This window comes from Octodon degus, unplaced genomic scaffold, assembly GCF_000260255.1.
Source record: "Octodon degus isolate 3935 unplaced genomic scaffold, OctDeg1.0 scaffold00101, whole genome shotgun sequence".
Classification (NCBI taxonomy): domain Eukaryota; kingdom Metazoa; phylum Chordata; class Mammalia; order Rodentia; family Octodontidae; genus Octodon; species Octodon degus.
The window spans coordinates 7145052-7154030 of NW_004524677.1; positions in this window are offsets into that span (position 1 = coordinate 7145052).

The window sequence follows — 8979 nt, forward strand, 5'->3', positions numbered from 1 at the left end:
GGGGATATACCACAGCAGGTAAGTAATACTTCAATCTTAACTCAGTACTTCTCAATTATCCCATGTGTGTTATCTGACTACAGTGCAAAGAAACTGGAAATAAATAACAAAAGAAACCACAAAAACCTTATAAATACATGGAAACTAAATAACACCCTCCTCAGCCACTAATGAGTTACAGATGAAATTAAACAAGAAATTAAAGAATATCTACAATCCAACAAAAATTCAAGAAAAACTTAACGGAATTTATGGGATGCAATGAAAGCAGTTCTTAGAGGGAGATTTATAGCTGTGAACTCACACATGAGAAAAACAAAACAGGAACCAATAAATACCCTGATGCTGCACCTCAAGCATCTAGACAAAAAGAGCAACCCAAGCCCAAGCCCAAAGACAGGAGGAAATCATAAAATTTAGAGCAGAAATTAATGCAATTGAGACAAAGGAAACAATACAAAGAATTAATGAATCAAAAAGATGTTTCTTTGAAAGACTAAATAAAATTGATAAACCCCTAGCTAACTTCCTCAAAAAGAGGAAAGAAAAAACTCAAATTCAAGCAATAAGGAATGAAAAGGGTAAAATTACTACAGACCCTGTGGAAATTCAGAAGATCATCAATAGCTACTATGAAAATTTTTACTCTCACAGAATCGAAGACACAGAAGAAAGGATATATTCCTAGATAGTTACAAATTACTAAAATTGAATGAAGAAGATATAAAAATTCTGAATAATGCAATATCAGCCAATGAAATTGAAAATGTAAAAAAACCTTACTGACAAAGAAAAGCTTAGGTCCTGATGGATTCACAGTTTAATTCTACAAGAAATTTACAGAAGACATAATCCTAATACTCCTCAAACTCTTCAATGAAATTGAAAAGGAAGCAAAACTCCCAAAATCATTCCTGGAAGCAAGTGTCATACTGATATCAAAACCAGAGAAATATTCAACCAAAAAAGAGAACTACAGGTCAATCTCCCTCATGAGCATAGATGCAAAAATCTTCAATAACATCCTAGAAAATAGAATACAGCAAATAATCAAGAAGATTTACACCATGATCAGGTAGGATTCATCCAAGTGATGCAAGGGTGTTTCAAGATATGCAAATCTATAATATAATACAATATATCAATAGAGCCAAATCCAAAAAACACATGATCATCTCAATTGGTGCAGAAAAGGCTTTTGACAAAGTCCAACATTCAATCATGATCAGAGCCCTACAGAAAATTGGAATAGATGGCCTCTACCTCAATCTGATAGAAGCCATCTATGGCAATCCAACAGCCAACATAACTCTAAATGGGGAAAAACTGAAATACTTTACTCTCAAATCAAGTACAAGACAATGTTGTGCTCTATTACCACTCCTTTTCAATATAGTTCTGGAATCATTAGCTAGAGCCATTAGACAAGAGAGAGAAATAAAAGGAATAAGAATAGGTAAAGAAGAAGTTAAACTGTCATTATTTGCAGATGACATGATACTCTACTTGGAAGACCCAAAAATCTCAACCAAGAAGCTCCTAGAATTAATAAGCAAATTCAGTGGCATAGCAGGTTACAAAGTCAATAACCAAAAATCAGTAGCATTCCTTTAGAGAGATAACAAACAAACTGAGAGAGAAATTGGAGAAACAATACCCTTTACAATAGTACCCCAAGAATAAAATACCTTGGAATTGATCTTACTAAAGACATAACAGATCTATTCGGTGAATATTACATTACTCTGAAAAAAAAGAGATTGAAGATTTCAGAAATGAAAAGATATTCCTTGCTCCTGGATAGGAGGAACCAACATTGTGAGGATAGCCATATTCCCAAAACTATTATATACATTTAATGCAATCTCTATCACGATACCACCAACATACCTCAAGGACCCAGAAAAATCATTCCAAAAATGCTTATGGAACCAAAAAAGACCTAGAATAGCAAAGACAATCCTGAGAAATAAAGGTAAGGCAGGAGGTATTGCAATCCCTGATTTGAAATTATACTACAAATCTAATGTGATAAAATTAACATGGTACTGGCAAAAAACAGACCTAAGTACCAATGGCACAGATGAGAAGTTGGGGATACAACTACAAACACACTCAGCCATCTTATCTTTGACATTAGGACCAAACATGTTCACTAGAAAAAATATAGCCTGTTTAACAAATGGTGCTGGAAAAACTGGCTCTGCACATGCCGAAAACTAAAACTAGACCTGGGTCTTTATCCATGCACTAAACTAAAGTAAAAAGGGATTGAAAATCTAAACATTAAAACAGAAGCACTGATTCAAGTGTCTGCAAGCAGGCAAAGGGTCCAGAGGGTCGATCCCTTGGCCTGCTGCGCTAGCTCTGCCCCCGGGGCATGCTGAGATGGCAAATGAGACTGTGCATGGTGTTGCATGCCTGCTGTAAACAGGTTGATTACTATGAGTCAGATCAAGTAGTGAGACCCTGAACACCCTGTAGACCCTTCCCTAAAATACAAACAAAAATAAATAAATCAGAAGCATTAAATTTACTGGAAGAGAATGTAGGTGGAAATCTTGAAGACATAGGGGTAGGAAAACATTTCATGCAGAAAATCATACTGCATGTGAAATACTTCAAAGAATCAACAACTGGGACCTCCTCTTATTGAGAAGTTTCTGCATATCAAAAAAAAAAATTACCAACAGAGTGAAAAGACAACCCACAAATTTGGGCAAAATCTTAACTAATGATCACTCAGACAAAGGTCTTCTATCTAGAATATATAATGAACTAAAAAATTAGGGCCTCAAAATTTAAAGATTCAATCCAAAAATGAAGATCTGTTTGTTTACCCCTATGTCTTCAAGAGTTCCTCCTACTTTCTCTTCCAGGAGATTTAGTGTTTCTGTTTTAATGTTTGGAACTTCAATCCATTTTGACATCAGCTTAGTGCATGGTGATAGGCCTGGGTCAAGCTTTAGTTTTCATTATGTAGAGAGTCAGTTTTTCCAGCACCATTCGATAAAGAGTCTATCTTTCTTCCAGTAAGCATGTTTGGCCTCTTTGTTGAAGATAAGGTGGCTGAGTATGTTTATAGAGGCTTCTGCATCTTTTAATCATTTCCATTGATCCTCAGGTCTATTTTGTTGCCAGTACCATGCTGATTTTATCACAGTAGCTTTGTAGTATAATTTCAAGTCAGAAACTGTAATGCCTCCTGCCTTGTCTTTGTTGCCCAGGATTGCCTTTGCTATTCTTGGTCTTTTCTGGTTCCAAGGATATCATGTCTGCATCTTGTACTATGAATAACTATACGAGGACAACAATATGCAATGTATTAATTATTGAAGCTGTCCTACTAATCTGTTTTGAAACCGTCTCGTTATTTGTTTCTCAGTAAAATTAATTTAAAAAGTGAACATCTGAGATGAATACACACTTCTCAGAGGAAGAAATACAAAAGACAAATAAATCCCTGAAAAAGTGCTCCACATCACTGGCCATTTGAGAAATGCAAATGAAAACAATACTAAGATACCATTTCTCCCAAGCAAGAATGGCTATCATAAAGAAATCAACCAACAACAAATGTTGGAGAGGCTGTGGGGAAAAAGGAACCCTTCTCCACTGCAGGTGGGAATGTAGACTGTGCAACCATCATGGAAATCAGTATGGAGACTTCTCAAAAAACTAGGACTGGAAATCCCATTCAATCCAGCTATCCCCCTTCTGGTAATTTTCCCAAAAGAACTGAAAACATCATATCATGGTGATACAAGTGCGTCTATTTCTATAGTGGCACAATTTGTGGTAGCCAAATCTTGGTAACATCCAAAATGCCCATCACCTGAGGAATGGATGAAAAAATGTGGTACTCAGCAATAAAGAAGGACAAACTCAAAGACTTTACACTTAAGGGGATGCAACTTGAGGTTATACTTATAAGTGAAATAATCCAAATCCACATGTGTAAATATCATATTGTCTCCCTAGTGCAGCAACCCAAAAGAAGAAAAAAAAACCTGAAAGGTATAACAGATACAGTTAAATGGAAATAAATGGAACTAAAAGGATACAGTTAAATGGAAATAAAAGGATTAAACAATGTAAAGGAGAGAAAAGAGAAAAGATAGGAAAAAATGTAGAGGTAAAACATGAAAGTATATATACAAGAAGGCTGAGGTGATAGTACTAAGAATTTCCATCAGTTTTTTGAAAATAGCGGTTAATGTGTAGAATTATCACCTTGACTAATTCTGTATGCTGATATCTGTGAACTAAGCAACTACATTGAGGACGGCAATGTGAAATACAAAACCATGCTTTAAATATGTGTCATCTTGGTCTTCTAAATGTTTACCATTTCTAATGTCATATCAATTATTACTATACTCTTTTTAACATTTTTTTAGAAAGAGGTTATAAAAGAAAAAGACAAGAACAAAAATGTAAGTTTTCTTGAAAGCATGCAGTAATATTCAATCATGTGTTCAATCTTGCATAAATATTTCTGTTAATCTGAGAAACAGATTTGATGATAAAAAATAGATAATATATCAAAAAAACCCAACATAATCCTAACAGAATAATAGATGTGTGGGGCCTGTGAGATATCTCAGTGGACTAACACGCCTGCTTAGGCAAGCTTAGGCAAAAGCAGGGACCACAGTTTGATCCCTGGCACCACATGCCGCTCCAGCTCCATCCTCAGAGCAGGCAAAGATGGCCACAGGGTCTGAGCCATAGTGGCATATGTGGAAATCAGTGTAGAGCTTCCTTCAAAAACTAGAATTGGAGATCTCATTCAAGCCAGCTATTTCCCTTCTGGATATTTTTCCAGGAGAACTGAAAACCTGATACCATAGTGATATATGTGCATTCGTGTTTATAGCAGCACAGTTTGTCATAACTAAATCCTGGAAACAACCCAGATGCCCATCAAGTGAAGAATGGATAAAGGAGACATGGCATTTTTATACAATGGAGTATTATTCAGCTGTAAAACAGGCTAAATTTGAGACTTTTGTTGGTAAATGGGTTCAGCTAGAGAACACACTCTTCAGTAAAATAAATCAGACCCACATGTACAAACATCATATTGTCTCTATAGTGTGAGAACCTGAAAGAGAAAAATGGAATCTGAAAGGTACAGTAGACACTGGTAAAAGGGAATGAACTCATTCAAAAGGAAAGAGTTATTGAGCTGAGGAGGACAAGAGAGGGAATAGGGGAAACAGATATAAATATATATATAAGCAGGGTGGTTTGGACAAGTGTACTGTGCATTTCTGCTGGTCTGTGGAAATAAATAGTTAATGCTTTAATTTGTTTTGTCTCTTTTTTCAATTTTTTTTCCTATTTGTCATCTTGATTTCTTATACATTTCTTTCTTCTTCCAATTTTGCATGCACATATCTATATCTAGTAATATGAATAACTGGTTGGAAGATAACACTATGTATTACAACAAATACCATGAAATTCATAATACTTTTTAAGGGAAAATCTGTATAATTTGTCATTTTTTCTAATTCTAATTTTTTCTCTTTTAAAAAATTATATATATATATATATATATATATATATATATATAATCTCACTATGGATGAGTAATTGTTAACTAAGGGAACAGACAGAACAAATTGTAGATAAGCTAAAATTTAACCATATCCTGCTTGACTAATGAACCCCTGGGAAATTTAAACCCCTTGAGAAATTTTTATAAAATTCCAAAATGAAGTAGTGTGTCTCCCAGGGTTACTTGCAAGTATATAAAAATCCAGTACAAAGTTCTCTTGGGGTTGACATGATCTGACTTTGTGTTTGATGGTTGTTCTCCAGCTGGGAACGAATCTTGTTTGTTAAGAAAAGAAAGAAAGAGAGAGAGAGAGAGAGAGAGAGAGAGAGAGAGAGAGAGAGAGAAGAAAGAGAAGAAAGAAAGAAAGGAAAGAAAGAAAGAAAGAAAGAAAGAAAGAAAGAAAGAAAGAAAGAGAAAGAAAGAGAATTGAAAGCTAAACTCTCTCACTATTAAAACTGAAAGTATTTAAACTCACACCCAGATGAATCAAATACCGTGTAGCTCCACCCAACATGCAGGTATCCTGGATGGAATAGAAAGGAATAGAACGCACATGCATTGCTGATTGGTAGTCTCATTCCTGCCCCGCTTGCCATGGGCTGTTTTCCCTCTGTGATCCCCTCTGCCATGCCACTCTGCCCTGGAGCCAGCCAATTAGGGATTAAAATCTCTATGAACTGTGAGCTAAATAAATCTTTCCACTTTTAACTTTGAGTGTTGGGTATTTTGTCTCAGCAACTTGAAAAGTAACTCAGGAAATAGAGTTTTCTATCCTTCATACAGTAGTATTTCCTTTTTATTTTAGAAGATATGAAAGACATCTTTGGTCAGAACAAAAATAAGAAAAATATTCTGGCTTATTGAATTGGGCTCCTCAGTCAAGGTAAAGGAATTAAGTCAAGAAAAGTCAGTTTTCCATCTAATGGCTGTTTTTTCTAAAAATGTTTGTTTGTTCTCTTTTCCTTTTTTATGTATTTTATACAGGGTCTACAGGGTCTCATTACTTAGATTGGACTCATAGTGATCCTCCTGTTTTCAGCCTCCCAAGGGTGGGGGTTACAGGTGCGTAGCACCAAGCCCAGTCTTAATTGCTATCTGTGTACCCTGGGGTGGGGCTGGCATAGCACACTGGGGATCAAACCCTGGCACTACACTCTGCCCAAACAGGAGCTTTAGTCTGCTGAGCTATCTGGATGGCCCTGTTTTGTTTTGAGACAGGGTCTTTCTACCTAGCCCAGGCTGTAGAACTTATTATGTAATCCAGACCAACATCAAACTTGTGTTCCTCCTGTCTCAGCCTCCTGAGTGCTGAGGGCATGTGCACCACACCCTGTCTGGGTCTCTGAGGATGCAAAGGGGAGTGGAAGGGTGCTGCAGAGAAAGGCAGAAAGAGTTCCACAGAGGCAAACTCTTGTAAGGGCTGGGTTGGCACACAATGTGTTCTACCAAGGTGGAAGTCTTCCCCTCTCCTTTGCTTATATTTTGATCAGACTGCCATTCCATATAACAAAGCTTCCCACCACCCCTAGCTCTCCCACACCATCCCTAGCTCTCTGCTATCCTAAGTGTGTGAGGATCTCCCATTCAAATTGCTCCAGTGAGGCTCCCACTTCTGGAACACAGAGAAGCAAGTCCCATTACCTGTGCAGACTCAGCATGGCCTTATGTAATGTAGAAAGGCCAAAATATCAGAAGTGCAAGAGAGACAGAAGGCTCTTTCTCCATCCTAACAAGTCTCATGGTGAGGAGGTTGAGGCTGAAACCCAGCTCTGTGGTCATGAAGACCTCAAGACACCACTCAGGCTCTGTCTCCCCTCTGCAGGGTCATCTCTGGTTCCAATGTCGCAGCTGGTGTTCAACTCTCCAATTTATTTCCTGACAACCTGCACATCCCTGCTGAAGGAACAAATTTGAAGTGACCTCTCTGAAGCCCCACACTTTCCTCTTCAATCTCACTGAGTAGGACTTGTCTTCAGGTGACTTATTACGATTATTCCCTTAAAATAAAAGAAAGAAAAAAAAGAACAAGTGTTCTCTTTCATAGGAAGAAGAGGATGGTTATTGGACACTAACTCAGTCTCTAGCATGTGCTTTTCTGCTTTTGGGAAATAAAAGTTATGTCTTTGCGAAGGAGTTAGTATAGCAAGAACGGACACCTGTCGGGGCGCTGGGGCTGGATAGTAGAGAAAATCTACCCTTGGTTCACAATAAAAGTCCACATACAATGGAGTTGTGTTTGTTTGTTTGTTTGTTTGTTTGTTTTGGTGTTAGGGATTGAACTCAGGACATTGCCAGGAAGGCACATAGGTCACTGAGCTGCATCCCCAGCCCCAGTAAGTGTACACATAAAAATCCCAATAATTAAGTTTTCATTAAGAGGGTTATGTTAAACTTTTATAAGATAAATACATATTTCCTTATGCAATATAAATTATATATTTGTATATGAATTTATAAACCTAAATATGTAAAATCTATATTACTTACTACTTACATGTAGTTATATATTTTTCATTTTTTATTTCTTAAAATTTGTCTTTTTTAGTTATATACCTGTAAATACAGATATTCTGCAGAATTAAATAACTGCATGTGGGAATGCATGGGTGCACTTTCTTCAAGGAAGGATGGAGCTCCTCCCACTGCTGTCACCACCTGTCCCATAAGTGTGTTACGTGGCACTCCCCTGAAAACTGGATACTGAGATAAGAGACTCCTTGATCTGACACTAAAATTGAAGGAGATACTTCTCCAAAGGCCTTGGGAGAAGTCATGTCCTAGCCTAGAGCCTGGCATTAAGTTCCCGGTCACCAATCTTAGGCAGCTAAGAACAAGCTCAGGAGCAATCAAGAGCCAAAGAAATGAACGATACAGCTAAGAGTGGTTGCTACTCTCCAAGAGGCATACAGCCCTGTGGGGTAAGAACCATTGGTCTCCAGGTGTCACCAGGAAGGAAAGTGAGGCCAGGAAGGGCAGTTGCCCTCAAGGGTGCATCCCCGGGCAGCAGGACCAGGAGTCAGGTCGGGGGGAGCTGGACTGTGCTCTTCACCTGCCCCTTCTCTCCCGTGCAGACCTCAGAACAGAAGACACAGGCACCAGGTGCCACAAGTCAACAGGACAACACTGTGATGCACAAACTGAAATGCCTGAGAAATCCACACATGTCATACTCTAAGGATAGTGTCAGAGATGCCAACCAAACATTGCTTTTGCTCAGTGGGGCTGTGCTGCATTGTCAACTGGTAATCAACTTGTCACACCCAGCTGAACTGAATTAGCATGGTGCTAGGGGTAGAAGGCCCACCTGAGGGTTGCTGCCAGCAGCATAAGAGACAGAACTGGAGAAGCTGATGGGAGGCTGTTACAGAGCTGTTTGGAAGAACTGTTGGAGCTGCTGGAAGTTGCTGGTACTC